Source organism: Panthera onca, chromosome D4, assembly GCF_046562875.1.
Source record: "Panthera onca isolate mPanOnc1 chromosome D4, mPanOnc1 haplotype 2, whole genome shotgun sequence".
Taxonomy (NCBI): domain Eukaryota; kingdom Metazoa; phylum Chordata; class Mammalia; order Carnivora; family Felidae; genus Panthera; species Panthera onca.
In genome coordinates this window covers 33073899-33089529 of record NC_138351.1, presented here as the reverse complement: position 1 = coordinate 33089529, position 15631 = coordinate 33073899, and the positions used below count along the sequence as shown (strand labels likewise).

General features: G+C 39.7%; 1 long non-coding RNA gene across 19 annotated transcripts in view; it reads right to left on the bottom strand.

Annotated features, from left to right (window-relative positions):
* Positions 1-3905, bottom strand: part of LOC132663494 (uncharacterized) — a 57220-nt gene extending 53315 nt beyond the window's left edge. For 4 of the 19 annotated variants that reach the window (XR_013551782.2, XR_013551779.2, XR_013551783.2 and 1 more), the window contains exon 1: positions 3422-3602. This is a non-coding gene — a long non-coding RNA (uncharacterized LOC132663494). Of the gene's footprint in view, positions 1-3386; positions 3626-3781 lie in introns of those variants that run through there. The other 15 variants (XR_013551771.2, XR_013551777.2, XR_013551775.2 and 12 more) reach the window with 13 other exon arrangements.
* Between the last annotated feature and the right edge of the window lie 11726 nt (positions 3906-15631).

Here is a 15631-nt window from a genome sequence, read left to right as displayed (position 1 = left end):
ATACTTTTCTACATTTTAATTTTTTAATTATATGACTAAAAGACTTTTACCAAACTTATCTTAAAGATAGATTGGATTTTTAGGGGCACCTGGGTGACTCAGTCAGTTGAGCATCTGACTTCAGCTCAGGTCATGATCTCACGGTTTGTGGGTTCGAGCCCCATGTCGGGCTCTGTGCTGACAGCTCAGAGCCTGCTTCAGATTCTGTGTATTACCAGCATTACCTTGATCCCAAAACCAGACAAAGACCCCACTAAAAAGGAGAATTATGGACCATTTCCCTGATAAAGACAGATGCAAAAATTCTCAACATGGTACTAGCAAATCGAATCCAATAATACATTAAAATAATTATTCACCATGATCAAGTGGGGTTTATTCCTGGACTGCAGGAATGGTTCAATATCCATAAATCAATCAATGTGATAAATAACATTAGTAAAAGGATAATAACCACATGATCCTCTCAATAGATGCAGAAAAAGCATTTGACAAAATACAGCATCCTTTCTGGATAAAAACCCTCAACAAAGTCAACAAAGTAGGGATAGAAGGAACAAACCTCAACATCATAAAGGCCATATACGAAAGACCCAGAGCTAATATCATCCTCAATGGGGAAAAACAGAGCTTTCCTCCTAAGGTCAGGAATACAACAGGAGGGTCACCTGGGTGGCTCAGTTGGTCAAGTGTCCAGCTTCGGCTCAGGTCATAATCTCATGGTTCATGAGTCTGAGCCCTGCATTGGGGCCTAGTGGGCCCAGCTCAGAGTCTGGAGCCCACTTTGGATTCTGTGTCTCCTTCTCTCTCTGCCCAGCCCCCATTTGCATTCTCTCTCTCTCTCTCTCTCTCTCTCTCTCTCTCAAAAATAAATAAACATTAAAAATATATATATTTAAAAAAAAGGAATATGACAGATATGTCCACTCTCACCACTGTTGCTCAACATAGTACTGGAAGTCCTAGAGTCAGCAATCAGACAACAAAAAGAAATAAACGGCATCCAAATCAGTATGAAAGAAGTCAAACTTTCACTCTCTACGTGGAAAACCTGAAAAGACTCTGCTAGAACTGATCCATGATTTTAGCAAAGTTGCAGGATATAAAATCAATGTACAGAAATCTGTGGCCATTTCTATACACCAATAATGAAGCAGCAGAAGGAGAAATCAAGGAATTAATCCCATTTACAACTGTACCAAGAACCATAAAATACCTAGGAATAAATTAACCAAAGAGGTAAAATATCTGTATCTGGAAACTATAGAAGGTTTATGAAAGAAATTGAAGAAGACACAAATGGAAAAACATTCCATGCCTCTGGATTAGAAGAACAAATATTGTTAAAATGCCAATGCTATCCAAAGCAATCTACACATTCAGCTAATCCCTATCAAAATAACACCATCATTCTTCACAGAGCTAGAAAAAACAATTCTAAAACTTGTATGGAACCAGAAAAGACCTCGAAAAGCCAAAGTAATGTTGAAAAACAAAACCAAAACTGGAGGCATCACAATTCTGGACTTCAAGCCTTATTACAAAGCTGTAATCAAGAAAGTATGGTACTGGCACAAAAACAGACATAGATCAATGGAACAAAATAGAGAATAGAGAACCCGGAAATGGATACAGAAATGTATGGCCAACTACTCTTCCAAAAAGCAGGAAAGAATAGCCAATGGAAAAATGACAGTCTCTTCAGCAAACAGTAATCTACAGAAGAAAGAACCTGGAACAATTTCTAACACCATACACAAAAATAAACTCAAAATGGATGAAAGACCTAAATGTAAGGAAACCACCAAAATCCTAGAGGAGAAAACAGGCAACAACCTCTCTGCCCTTGGCCACAGCAACTTCTTACTAGACATGTCTCTGGAGGGAAAGGAAACAAAAGTAAAAATGAGCTATTGGGACCTCATCCAGATAAAAAGCTTTTGCACAGCAAAGGAAACAATAAAACTAAAAGGCAACCAACTGAATGGTAGAAGATATTTGCAAATGACAGACAAAGGGTTAGTATCCAAAATCTGTGAAGAAATGTATCAAACTCAACACCCACAAAACAAATAATCCAGTGAAGAAATGGGTAGAAGACATGAACAGACACTTTTCTGAAGATGACATCTAGATGGCTAACAGACACATGAAGATGCTTAACATCACTCATCATCAGGGTGATACAAACCCAAACCATGAGATACCATCTCACACCTGTGAGAATGGCTAAAATTAACAACTTAGGAAACAACCAAAGCTAGAGAGGAGGAAGAGAAAGGGGGACACTTCTGCACTGTTGGTGGGAATGCAAACTGGTGCAGCTGCTCTGGAAAACACTATGGAAATCCCTCAAATAATTAAAAATAGAGCTACCCTGCAAGCCAGCAATTGTAATACTAGGTATTTACCCAAAGGATACAGGTATGCTGTTTCAGAGGGGCACATACATCCCAATGTTTATAGCAGCACTATCAACAATAGCCAAATTACGGAAAGAGCCCAAATGTCCAACGACTGAATGAGTGCATGTAGAAAGTGTGGTGTGTGTACACAATGGAATATCACGATCAAAATGAATGAAATCTTGCCATTTGCTACAACTTGGTTGGAACTAGAACATACTATGCTAAGTGAAATAAGTTAAAGACAAATATGTGATTTCACTCATATGGGAATTTAAGAAGCAAAACAAATGAACATACAGGCAAGAAAAATAAGATAAAAACAGAGAGGGAGGCAAAACATAAGACTCTTAAATACAAAATCTGAGGGTTGCTGGGAGGGGGGTGGGGGCATGATGGGCATTAAGGAGGGTATTGTTGAGATGAGCAGTAGGTGTTATGCGTAATGAATCACTAAATTCTACTCCTGAAACCATTATTACACTATTTTTTAACTAACTTGGAATTAAATAAAATTTTAAAAATGTTATCATGTCAAATCAAGTCAAATACCATGAAAGGATGGGGGATGCCAAATACAACGGTAAACACCTAAAGATGGCAACTGTGTATTAGTCCTAGCACCATGAGAATAGGATGGAAATCACGGACAAGATAGAAGGTGTTTCCTGAACTGGGTAGCTAAAAATCTAAAACAAACAAACAAAAACAGGCCAACTTAGATTTACATTAGTGGAAGAGAGGGTGGATTGTGGTTCTCCTGAGTGAGAGAATACATTCGTGTGGCGCAGGCTCACACCCAGGATAACCCAATGGAAAGGGAAGATGACAGCGACATAGCCGCATCACGGGTTACTAGCACGCGCGCTCCCCACTCGAGTTCTGGCTCTGAGAGAACACCCAACGCAGGACCGATTCCCCAGCTGCGCCGCCCTGCCCACTGCACCCTTACTTCAACCCTGGGGTGGGGGTGGGGGCGACCTCTATAGTCTCAGCAGATGAGGGCGAACAACTACCCGTGGTCGCCAGCTTCCGGACCACCTTCTCAAGAACCCAAAGAAGCGCGCCTTTCCGACTCCGGAGGAAGAAATGGTGAACGAAGTGTTCAGGAGACAAAGCTGGTGGCAGTCGTATGCTGCGCATGCGCTACTAACGGGGAAACCAAAGTGGGAAAAGAGGCGGTAAAGACATTCGCCCCCTAGAGGCTAGTAGTCTCCAAAGTCGCAAGCGACGTGGCAGTCACGTGACAGCTGAGCCAGAAGTCTGTCATATGACACACACGCACACACACGCCTCAGTAAAGGGACCAGTGGGAGAGTAGCAGTGAGTCACGTGAGTCTCTGATAGGTTTCAGGCCCTGGGCCAGGTTCTGTTACCTTCAGCGTCTCCGAAAACCCGCGCCATTCTCTAGCATTTTCTTGTTCCTCTAAGATGGGACGGCCCCCGTTCTTAATAGAGGGGAGAGATTTTGAACAGGCGGAATGAACAGGTGCATACGTCACTGTGGAGAACCCCTTACTGACGCACTAAGCCCCCAGGGTATGGACAAGTGTCCCACAATGCAATACGGCTCGTTGCGGTCTTATGGGTATTCGGCTGCGTGGTGACGTCAGAACGCGGCTTCCGCAGAAGGGGTTTTGAGGTCCCGCTGCGCCCGACGTGGTTACACCGTCACTTCCTAGACGGAAGTGACTTGTTTTGTGCGCATTTTCCTGTGTTGTGGCTTGAGTTTTCTGCAGTCGGCTTACCGGAATTGAGAAGTCCTGGCCGGTACTTCTTTGCTTGCGTACAGGGAAATAGAAAACCGAAATCGTTTAAAAACAAATTGAAAAAGTAGTGCAAAGGCAACCCACAAAGAAGACTCCAGACTACCCTGATTTCCTTGGAAAGTTAAACCAAACATATTACCAGGATAACTTTCCTGTCTTAATGAGATATTTACAAACTGGGGAAAGGAAGACAGTCACAGGGAACACTTCAACTTTTTATGGGGCACAGAATAACCCTGATGGGGAAACCTGACAGGCACCAAGTTAAAGGAAAGTTATATTCCAGTTTTGCTCATGAATGTAGATTCAAAAATCCTTAAAATATTAACTAAATCCAGGATTGTATAGAAAGAACAATACATTACAAGCAAGTTAGGTTGTTTTAACATCAAAATTCAAGGTACTAATGGTTAATGTGGAGAATGTCCTCTAAAAAAAATGTAGAAGAAATGAAACATTTATGAGAAATGTTCATGAAAAACCAGGAATAGTGGGGAAATTAACATGATAATCTTCAAATTTTAAAGCTTTCTCTTCCTTACAATTTTTTGTTAACTAACCTGGGTTCTTTGACAATACAGAGTTTCCTCCAGTCTGGATTTTGCCAATTGCATGTATATGGAGCATTTCAACATGTTCCTCTCTCCTATTTCCTGCATTGGGAGTTGTGTTGTTTTATTTCTTTAAACATAGTAATCATAGTTCTTTTGTAATCTGTATCATAATTCTAATGTCTCAATTATTTTCTGGTTTATTTCTGCTGCCTGATATTTTTGCTGTGTTGTTTGTGGTGTCTAGTTTCCTTGTATGTTTACTTCTTATCCTTGAAAAACTATTTGTGAAGGAAAGTATTTGTGGCTTCTTGGGAAAAAAAATGATTTTTGTTTGCTCCTGCTAGGTGCCTTGAGGCTTTCTTAACGTTTATTTTTGAGAGAGAGAGAGAGAGAGACAGAGTGTGAGTGGGGGAAAGGGCAGAGATAGACAGAGACACAGAATCTGAAGCAGGTTCCATGCTCTGAGCTGTCAGCACAGAGCCCCAAATGGGGCTCAAACTCACAAAACGTGAGATCATGACCTGAGTCAAAGTTGGATGCTTAACCAACTGAGCCACCCAGGTGCCCCAGGGCTTTCTCAGTAAGACCTGTTTTCATGGATTGAGGTTCCTTGAGTCATTGCTAACCCAGGCTACAAATCTAAGCCGGAGCTGTGTGGTGGCCATATCTGCTCAAAAATGGGATAGGGAAAGATGCTTTTATTTTTTTTCTCCTATTATAGTCCATGTAAAAAACAACATTTTCTAAAGTTCTTGGGTACTGGTTCACCCTTATCCTTACGGTATAGCCTATGGAGTCCCAAACTAATATAGGAGGAGTCCACCTAATAGCATTTTCACCTTGGGTAGCCCTGGACCTTGTCTGCTCTTTCCATGCCCAGTGAACCTACTAAAAACAATGCTAGATGTCCCTGTCTAGAAAATGTCCTCAAGGCAAGAGTAGCTTTTGTGCTCTTGTACTCCACCTTTTCTGGGCTTCCACCTTTTCTTAGCTTTTGGCCTAATAGTTTTTACTATCTTGTCAGCAATTTTGTGCCTTGGAGGAATTTTTATATATGTATATAGTTCATTCAGCATCTTTATTCATTATCTATGGACATATTGGTCTGAATAACCTAGCCCATCATAACTGGAAATAGAAATTTAAGAATTAATTCATTTTCTTCATTCTCTTAACTTTTATGTCTCAAGACACCGTACTGAATGTTACAATCTTGCATCACACTTTTTTTCTTGCCTGTGTGCTTTATAGGCTATTGCGTCATTTTCTTTTAACATTAAATTTTGATATGGAGATTGCTAACAGCCTGATTTACCCTATCCTTTATAGTTGACATGCTCTTTTTGTATGGATAAACCTTGAAAAAAAGGTTTTTTCAAGCCAAACTTGAAGAAAATTTATCATGGTGAGTCTCCCTCAGAAAATAAGGCAAAAAAAAAAAAAAAAAACCACAACAAAACAAAACGAAAAACAAAACAAAAAACCTCCAGCTACCAAAGAGAATGCAGGAAATCAGCTACATTTCTTTTGTTCTAGTTTTATATATATATATATATATATATATATATATATATATATATATATGGCATTCATATGCACAGATCTATGACCAAAGATGCAAATATGGATAATTATGGACATTCATTATTTACTGAGTGCCTGCTATGTGCTTTTAACTGTACTATATAATTGATTTATAGCTTTGAACATAAGATATAAGTTCTTGATCTCATGGAGCTCACAACCCAAAGAGCTAGATATTCAATAACTAAACAACTATTATTTAATTAGGTTCGTGATAAGTACAGCCATGACAAAGTACAGGGTGTTATGAAAGTATAAAACAGAAAGACCTAACCTAGTTTGCAGTGTTTGGGTAGGTGTCAGTGAATAAGTCACAAATTAATTAGAGAGCTGAAGTATAAGGAGGAATTGGTCAGGTGGAAAGTTGTGGAGTGAGCCTTCTCGGCAGAGGGAACATTATGTGCAAAGGTCCTGAGGCTGTACAAAGCTCAATGACTTCCATGAGCAAAAAAAGTCAGTGCTACTGCAGCATTATGAACAAAGAGTTGCCAAGATGAATCTGGAGAGAGAAATAAGGCCCAGGTTATACAGGCTTTGTGAGCAATATTAAAGAATTGTGACTTCTGGGAATGCAAGCTGGTGCAGCCACTCTGGAAAACAGTATGGAGGTTCCTCAAAAATTAAAAATAGAACTAACCTATGACTGAGCAATTGCACTACTAGGCATTTATCCATAGGATACAAGTGTGCTGTTTTGAAGGGACACATGCACCCCAATATAACAGCAGCACTATCAACAATAGCCAAAGTATGGAAAGAGCCCAAATGTCCATCGATGGATGAATGGATAAAGAAGATGTGGTATATATATACAATGGAGTATTACTCAGCAATCAAAAAGAATGAAATCTTGCCATTTGCATCTATGTGGATGGAACTGGAGGGTATTATGCTAAGTGAAATTAGTCAGAGCAAGACAAAAATCATATGACTTCACTCATATGAGGACTTTAAGAGACAAAACAGATGAACATAAGGGAAGGGAAACAAAAATAATATAAAAACAGTGAGGGGGACAAAACAGAAGAGACTCATAAATATGGAGAACAAACTGAGGGTTACGGGAGGGGTTGTGAGAGGGGGGATGGGCTAAATGGGTAAGGAGCACTAAGGAATCTACTCCTGAAATCATTGTTGCACTATATGCTAACTAATTTGGATGTAAATTTAAAAAAAGAAAAGTAAAATTAAAAAAAATAATTGTGACTTCATCCTGGTAGTAGGGAACATTACTAGAAGTTTTTTAAGTTAGAGAGAGATTTGATCATACTTTTGTTTTTATAATACAATATCATTCTAGCTGCAAATGGAGGATTGGTATGGGCACAAGTAGAAATGAAGACTACAGTTAGGAGATAATTGTAGGTGTCTGACAAAACATGAAGTCATTTTAAACCATAGTGGTAATAGTAAAGATATAGGAAAGTGTATATATTTAGAAAACATTTAGAAAAGACCCTTGGGGTAATGAGACAGGTAAGATCTGATAAACTGATTGAGAGAGTTTCCAAGCTTTTCTGAAGAATTCAGAAATTCCTCTCACTTCCACCAAGAAAACAAAGTTCTATATGATCTTTCTGGAATAAGGCTGTACTCTTTAGAAAGTGGTAAATATTGAAAGTTTGGTCAGTATGAAACTTAACAGGGGCAAACAGAGAAAGAGGGAGGAGGGAAATCCCTGTAAAAGTAGCTAAAAAAAAGCATACAGCTTTGGGGGCTCATAGGGAAATCAGAGGAGTTAAGAGAGTTCCAACTGGGGACATACTCTCTGGACTTAGCATGTGGCTGTTAACACATGCTTCCCTTCCCTTTCATGGATCCCAAGTGTCATACTGATTTCTGGGATCTAGTATCACATGATCAGTCCCTCACCACTGTCACCATCATCCCTTCTGTGACCTAGACATTCTCCTCCCTTTTGATTGAGCTGTATCTAGTTCCAGCCTCTAATTCTAAAGCACCATACCTTCTACCCTAATCAGATAAGACTGTTTCCTGGTTAATAGCTACTGGTTATTAAGCATCTACCCCATGCCATCCATTTTACTCTGCATGGAAGCTACATTATTTCATTTAAACTTAAAAAACCTTTTTTTAAGTTTATTTATTTATTCTGAGAGAGACAGAGACAGAGAGAGAGAGAGGAGGACTGAGAGAGAGAGAGGGAGAGAGAATCCCAAGCAGGCTCCGCACTGATGGCGTGCAGTCTGATGCAGGGCTCAAATTCATAAACCCGTGAGACCATGACCTGAGCCGAGATCAAGAGTGACACTTAACCAACTGAGCCACCCAGATGCCCCACATTATTTCATTCAATCTTAACAACTTTGAGAGAGAAGTATTATCACTTTTTCCATTTTCAGGATGAGGGAAATGTGGAAACAGGGTCAAGGGCCATAAGTACCTAGCCCAGGTGCACAATTCCAGTACTTAGCAGATCTGGGTTTCCAACCCTGGTCCACCACCCTCCAGAACCCTGACTTCACATGGTCTCTGGTTAATCTCTCCTTCATATTCTTAACCTCTGCCTGTGTTTGTGAGTCCAGTCTAAAAATATTACTTTATTTTCTAACACTTTCCTTTGTGTAAGCATTTAGTTTGTTATTCTTACATTTATTTTTTTTTTTTTGAGAGAGAGAGAAAGAGAGAAGAGAGAGACAGAGCACAAGTGGGGGAGGGGCAGAGAGAGAAGGAGACACAGAATCTGAAGCAGGCTCCAGTCTCCGAGCTGGCATCACAGAGCCTGATGTGGTGCTCAAACTCACAAGCTGTGAGATTATGACCTGAGCTGAAGTCAGATGCTTAACCAACTGAGCCACCCAGGCACCCCTAGTTTGTTATTCTTAACTGGAGACTGCACCCTGATTTCTTCTAATTTTGTCATAATGGCACACAGGAAAGGCCAGAGCCCTGCCTCTGAGAAGGCAGTTTGTATCAATTTAACTTCATTTGGAACAGTAAAGACAAGAGGGCTTTTCTTGGGCAACTTTGGTGCTTAGTCTAATTGATCATTTATTATTTTCCTATTAAATCTTTGTACCCTGTGCTTTTTTCGACTGTTGGTTAAAGCTCCTTCATAAGGGACTCTTAAAAACTGAGAACAAACGGAGGGTTGATGGGGGGTGGGAGGGAGGAGAGGGTGGGTGATGGGTATTGAGGAGGGCACCTTTTGGGATGAGTACTGGGTGTTGTATGGAAACCAATTTGACAATAAACTTCATATATTGAAACAATAAAAAAAAAGAAAGAAGAAAGGAAGGAAGGCAAGCAGGAAGGGAGAGAGAAAAGAAGGAAATAGATTTTTTTTTTTTTTTTACCTCATGTGATGGTAATAAAACATTAAAAAACCATAAAAAAAAAAAAAACTCCTTTCCATTTTTACTGCTTATCTCTCTCTGAATGTTAACACAGTAACCTAACAATGTTAGGTTTAGGTATGTAGTTTTTTATCCCTGCATCATCTTGCAATAGTAAAAATATGAACTAAACTAAATGTTCATATTGAGTCTGGTTAAATAAAATATTACCCGTAAAATGGAACTCGATACAGGCACTAAAAAATTAAAGCATAATGTTTCTGTAATGGAAAATTGTTACCAATGTATCTCAGTTTAAAAAAATTAAAAAGGCAGGGCACCTGGGTGGCTCAGTCGTTTGAGCACCGGGCTCTTGATTTTGGCTCAGGTCATGATCTCACAGTTCATGAGTTGGAGCCCTGTGTTGGGCTCTGCAATGGCAGTGTGGAGCCTTCTTGGAATTCTCTCTCTCTCTCTCTCTCTCTCTCTCTCTCTCTCTCTCCGTCTCTCTCTGCCCTCCCTCTCCCCCACCCCCGCTCATTCTCTCTCTCTCTCTCTCTCTCTCTCTCTCTCAAAATAAATAAGTAAACTTAAGAAAAAAAAAACAGGCAACCAGGAAACCTGTCAGTCAGAAGAGCATGCGACTCTAGGTCTCAGGGTGTGGTTGGAGGCCCATGTTGGGTGTAGAGATTACTAAAAATAAATAAACTTAAACATAAAAAGGCAACCGGGGTGCCTGGGTAGCTCAGTCAGTTGAGCGTCTGACTTCGGTTCAGGTCATGATCTCGCGGTCCGTCGGTTCAAGCCCTGCATCGGGCTCTGTGCTAACAGCTCAGAGCCTGGAGCCTGCTTCGGATTCTGTGTCTCACTCTCTCTCTCTGTCCCTCCCCTGCTCATGCTCTGTCTTTCTCTGTCTCTCAAAAATAAATAAACATTTAAAAAACTTTAAAAATTTTTTTAATTTTTAATTAAAAATAAAATAAAAATAAAAAGGCAACCAAACTACATATTTAACATATTGCTACTTTAAAATTATACAGAGGTGCCTGGCTGGCTCAGTCAATAGAAAGTGTGACTCTTGATCCTCTAGGTTGTGAGTTCTAGCCCCCTGTTGAGTGTGGAAATTACTTTAAAAAAAATCTTTAAATATAATACATATACACGCATGCACACATATTCACATATAGATTTAAAACTTTATTAAGAGAGGTTAAGTGATACAATTCTAGAGATTGGTGTGTGTGTTTGTTTTTTTTTTTTAATTTTTTTTTTTTTTTGAGAGAGAGCACATGAATGCTCAAGTGGAGGAGGGGCAGAGAGAGAGGGAGAATCCCAAGCAGGTTCTGCACTGAATGCACTTCTCATCTTGGGGCTGGAACTCACTAACCAACCTAACCTCATGACCTGAGCTAAAATTAAGAGTTTGACTCTTAACTGACTGAGCCAGCCTAGGCGCTCCTGATGTTGCTTTTTTTCTTTTTTTAAAAAATGTTTATTTATTTTTGAGAGAGAGAGAGAGACAGAGCTCGAGAGGGGAGGGCCAGAGAGAGAGCGAGACACAGAATCTGAAGCAGGCTCCAGGCTCCAGGAGCCAAGCTGTCAACACAGAGTCCAATGTGGGGCTCGAACTCACGAACCATGAGATCATGACCTGAGCCAAAGTCGGACACTTAACTGATTGAGCCACCCAGGCGCCCCTCCTGGTGTTGCTTTTTAATTTTGTTTCCTCTTCCACTTAAAAAAAAATTTTTTTTCAGCATTGAGCACAAGTTTATTTTTAATAAGAAGTAATTAAAAATGACATCTCCATGATTTCTTTAATTTTTTTAATGTCCATTTATTTATTTTAGGAGAGAAAGAGATAGAGAGCAGGGGAGGGGCAGAGAGAGAGACAGAGAATCCCAAGTATGCTCCTCACCTTCAGTGTGGAGCCTGATGCCAGACTCAAACCCATGAACCGGAAGATCATAACCTGAGCTAAAATTAGACGCTCAATCAACTGAGCCACCCAGGTGCCCCAACATCTCCGTGATTTCTCCAGTTTAGTTTCAGTTCTCATAATGATAAGAATATAGAAGGGTACCTGGCTGGCTCACTTGGTACAGCATCTGATTCTTTTGTTGTTGTTGTTGTTCTTTTTTTTTTTTTTTTTTTAATTTTTAATTTTATTTTTCTTTTTTTAAATTTACATCCAAATTAGTTAGCATATAGTGCAACAATGATTTCAGGAGTAGATTCCTTAGTGCCCCTTACCCATTTAGCCCATCCCCCCTTTACACCCCTTCCAGTAACCCTCTGTTTGTTCTCCATACTTATGAGTCTCTTCTGTTTTGTCCCCCTCCCTGTTTTTATATTATTTTTGTTTCCCTTCCCTTATGTTCATTTGTTTTGTCTCTTAAAGTCCTCATATGAGTGAAGTCATATGATTTTTGTCTTGCTCTGACTAATTTCACTTAGCAATACCCTCCAGTTCCATCCACGTAGTTGCAATGGCAAGATTTCATTCTTTTTGATTGCTGAGTAATACTCCATTGTGTATATATACCACATCTTCTTTATCCATTCATCCATCGATGGACATTTGGGCTCTTTGAATACTTTGGCTATTGTTGATAGTGCTGCTGTAATATTGGGGCACATGTGTCCCTTCGAAACAGCATACTTGAATCCCTTGGATAAATACCTAGTAGTGCAATTGCTGGGTCGTAAGGTAGTTCTATTTTTAGTTTTTTGAGGAACCTCCATACTGTTTTCCAGAATGGCTGCACCGGCTTGTATTCCCATGATTCTTTTTTTTAATGTTTTATTTTATATTTGAGAGAGAGAGAGAGAGAGAGCATGAGCAGGGGAGGGGCAGAGAGACAGAGACAGAATCTGAACCAGGCTCCAGGCTCTGAGCTGTCAGCACAGAGCTCGATGTGGGGCTTGAACTCAGGAGCAGTGAGATCATGACCTGAGCTGAAGTCAGACACTTAACCGGCTGAGCCACCCAGGCGCCCCAAGCATCTGACTCTTGATCTCAGGGTCATGAGTTTGAGCCCTACGTTGGGTGTAGAGATTACTTTAAAAAAAAATTTTTTTTAAAGACAAAATATAGGATACTTTTGGTAAGGTTGCTATTTTACTATTTATTGTTTATTTTCCCTTTAAATTACTATCATCTAGTTCAGTTCTTACAAAATTGAATTAAGTCAGTTTGTACTTAGCATCAATTGTTTCTAACTTAGGTATTTGAAAGTGTTGGTTCAGATCTCAGTGGTACAGTTAATTTCAAGGACATTAATATGCTGAGGGTTTTGTGTTTCTTCAGTTGTTCTTAAAGAAGGTCATCACTAATGGAAAGCTATAAGGATATTTAACCACAGTTTGTGGGCTGTTTTTGGGATTTCCAAATGTTTAACAAGCATTGAAATATAGATGAGAAAACATAGAACTTGACATTGATAGACATGGGTACAAGTCCTAATTCTTTTCTCAGCCATGATTAAACAAAGCAGGCAAGTTAAACTGTCTAGGCCTCTATTTTCTTATCTTTAAAATGGGAAAACTAAAAACAATAAAATGGGGATAGTGATACTAACTCAGAGGGATCTGGGGAGATGTGAAATTAGAGTATGTGTGTATAAAGAAACTGTTACATGAAAGTGCTCAAATAAACAGCTGTGTTCTCACTCCCCTTCCCAACAGAAGCCACGTGTACCTGCAAGAAGCACCTGAGTGGCTCAGTCAGTTAAGCATCCAACTCTTGGTTTCATCTCAGGTCATGATTTCACAGTTCAGTGGGTTCATTCAAGTCCTGCATTGGGCTCTGTGCTGATAGTGTAGGAGCCTGCTTGGGATTCTCTCTCATGCTCTCTTTCTGCCCCTCCCCTGCTCGTGGTCTCTCTTTTTCTCAAAATGAATAAATAAGCTTAAAAAATTTTTTTTAAAGAAGAAGGATTCACAGGATAATGCAAATTTCATTTCTTTGACTTTGGTTACAGTTATATTAGTACACTATGGGATCATTTATGTTAGGATTCTAGGAAAATTTCCGGTTTCTCAATTGCCACCTCATTGCTGTCAAAAGTTGTACTTTTGGTAATCAGAATTTCCCCAAATCTGAGATCCAATAACAAAACAGTATTAGGGTCTTCAGAGGAAGGAACAGGATTAGTCTGTTAAGACACTTCTAGCTTTTTTAAATGAACACTAGATGGCAGCAGTTAGGCAGGGTTTTCTGTATCAGACCAAGGGGCTTCTCCTCTCCACCACACACACACTCATACCTTCCAACCCCCAGACAAAACAAAAGCCCAGCCATCTTCCTGCTTAGCTTGAACAGTAACTGAGGGACAGTATTTGAAAGTATTTACCAGGAACTAAACTAAAAGAAGTACACTTGGGAGGAGAGGGGAATAATAATAAAAGTTTATATAGTATTTACTTGTGCCAGGCACTATTCTGATCACGTTTACATATGGTAAAACAAAGAGTAAGTAAACTTAGAAACAAAATCCTAGCCCACAAGCCCTCTCCTTCTATATATTAAGTTTCTTAGAAAAAATAGAGATGCCTGGCTGGCACAGTCGGTAAAGCATGTGAGTCTTGATCTTGGAGTCCTGAATTTGAGAGTTTGAGCCCCATGTTGGGGGTAGAGTTTACCTTAAAAAAATAATAATAAATTAAAAACACACACACACACACACACACAAAATGGGGTGCCTGCGTGGCTCACTCAGTTGAGCATCTGACTTCTGCTCAGGTCGTGATCTCACTGGTTCATGAGTTCGAACCAGCATCGGGCTCACAGAGCCCTTTCAGATTCTCTGTCGCCCTCTCTCTGCCCCTCCCTCAGTCATGTTCTCTTTCACAAAAATAAATAAAAAAAACCCACACACAAGGTGATTTCATTTTTATCCTGGTAGATTTTTTTTTCAATTTTTTCCTTCATTACCTTCCTTTCCTCCTTTATTATTCATGCTTTCAACAAGTATTTTTAAAAGCATGTAGAGTGTTTGAAATACTAAGTGTGTCATTTTGGGCCCACGGATGGGAAGGTAAAATAAATCATATAAGGTTAAGTCTCTAACACTTAAAAGCATTGCAAACTGAAGAGAAAAGAGGACATGTAAGTTAATAATATAGGAAAAAGTGGAGTGTGCAATGTGTGGATTTTGTTCTCACAAAAGAAGTTTTATTGTGGCAAAGGAGGTATGAATTATTTTATAATGGTGTAAGCAGTAAGATAGAGAAAGGGAATTAATATGTATTGAGAGTTTACTATATGTCAGGACCCTGTTAGGCACTTTACATAGACCATTTCATATATTTTCATTTTTGAAAATTTATTTTCATTTTTTTAATTAACTAATTAATTTGCTTGTTTGTTTATTGTTTGAGAGAGAGTGCACGCAAGCAGGGGAGATGGGCAGAGGAAGAGAGAGAGAGAGAGAGAGAGAGAGAGAGAGAATCCCAAGCAGGCTCCATGCTCACCGTAGAGCCCGACTCGGACTCCATCCCAGGACTCTGGGATCACAACCTGAGCTGAAATCAAGAATTGGACTGAGCCCCACCCAGGCACCACTTCATTTCTTTCTTTCTTTCTTTCTTTCTTTCTTTCTTTCTTTCTTTCTTTCTTTTTTAATTTTTTGTAATGTTTATTTATTTTTGAGAGAGATAGAGAGAGACAGAGTGTGAGCAGAGGAGATGCAGAGAGACGCAGAATCTGAAGCAGGCTCCAGGCTCTGAGCTGTCAGCACAGAGCTGACGTGGGATTGAGCCATCCAGGCGCCCCTCACTTTATGTATTTCTAATTCATGTTAAGTGGTTGTTAATATTCCCATTTTTAGGTGAGGAAATTGAGTCTTATGGAGGGTAAGTAATGCCCACAGGTACACAGATAAGAGGGGTAGAATAAGACATCATGTATGAGTGACAATTGCTGCTCTTTGGTTTGAGGTATGAGGGGGGTTTTTTGTTTTATTTTTTGTTTTGCTGTTCTTTGTTTCAACTTAAAAAGAGAATACAGATGGGGCGCCTGG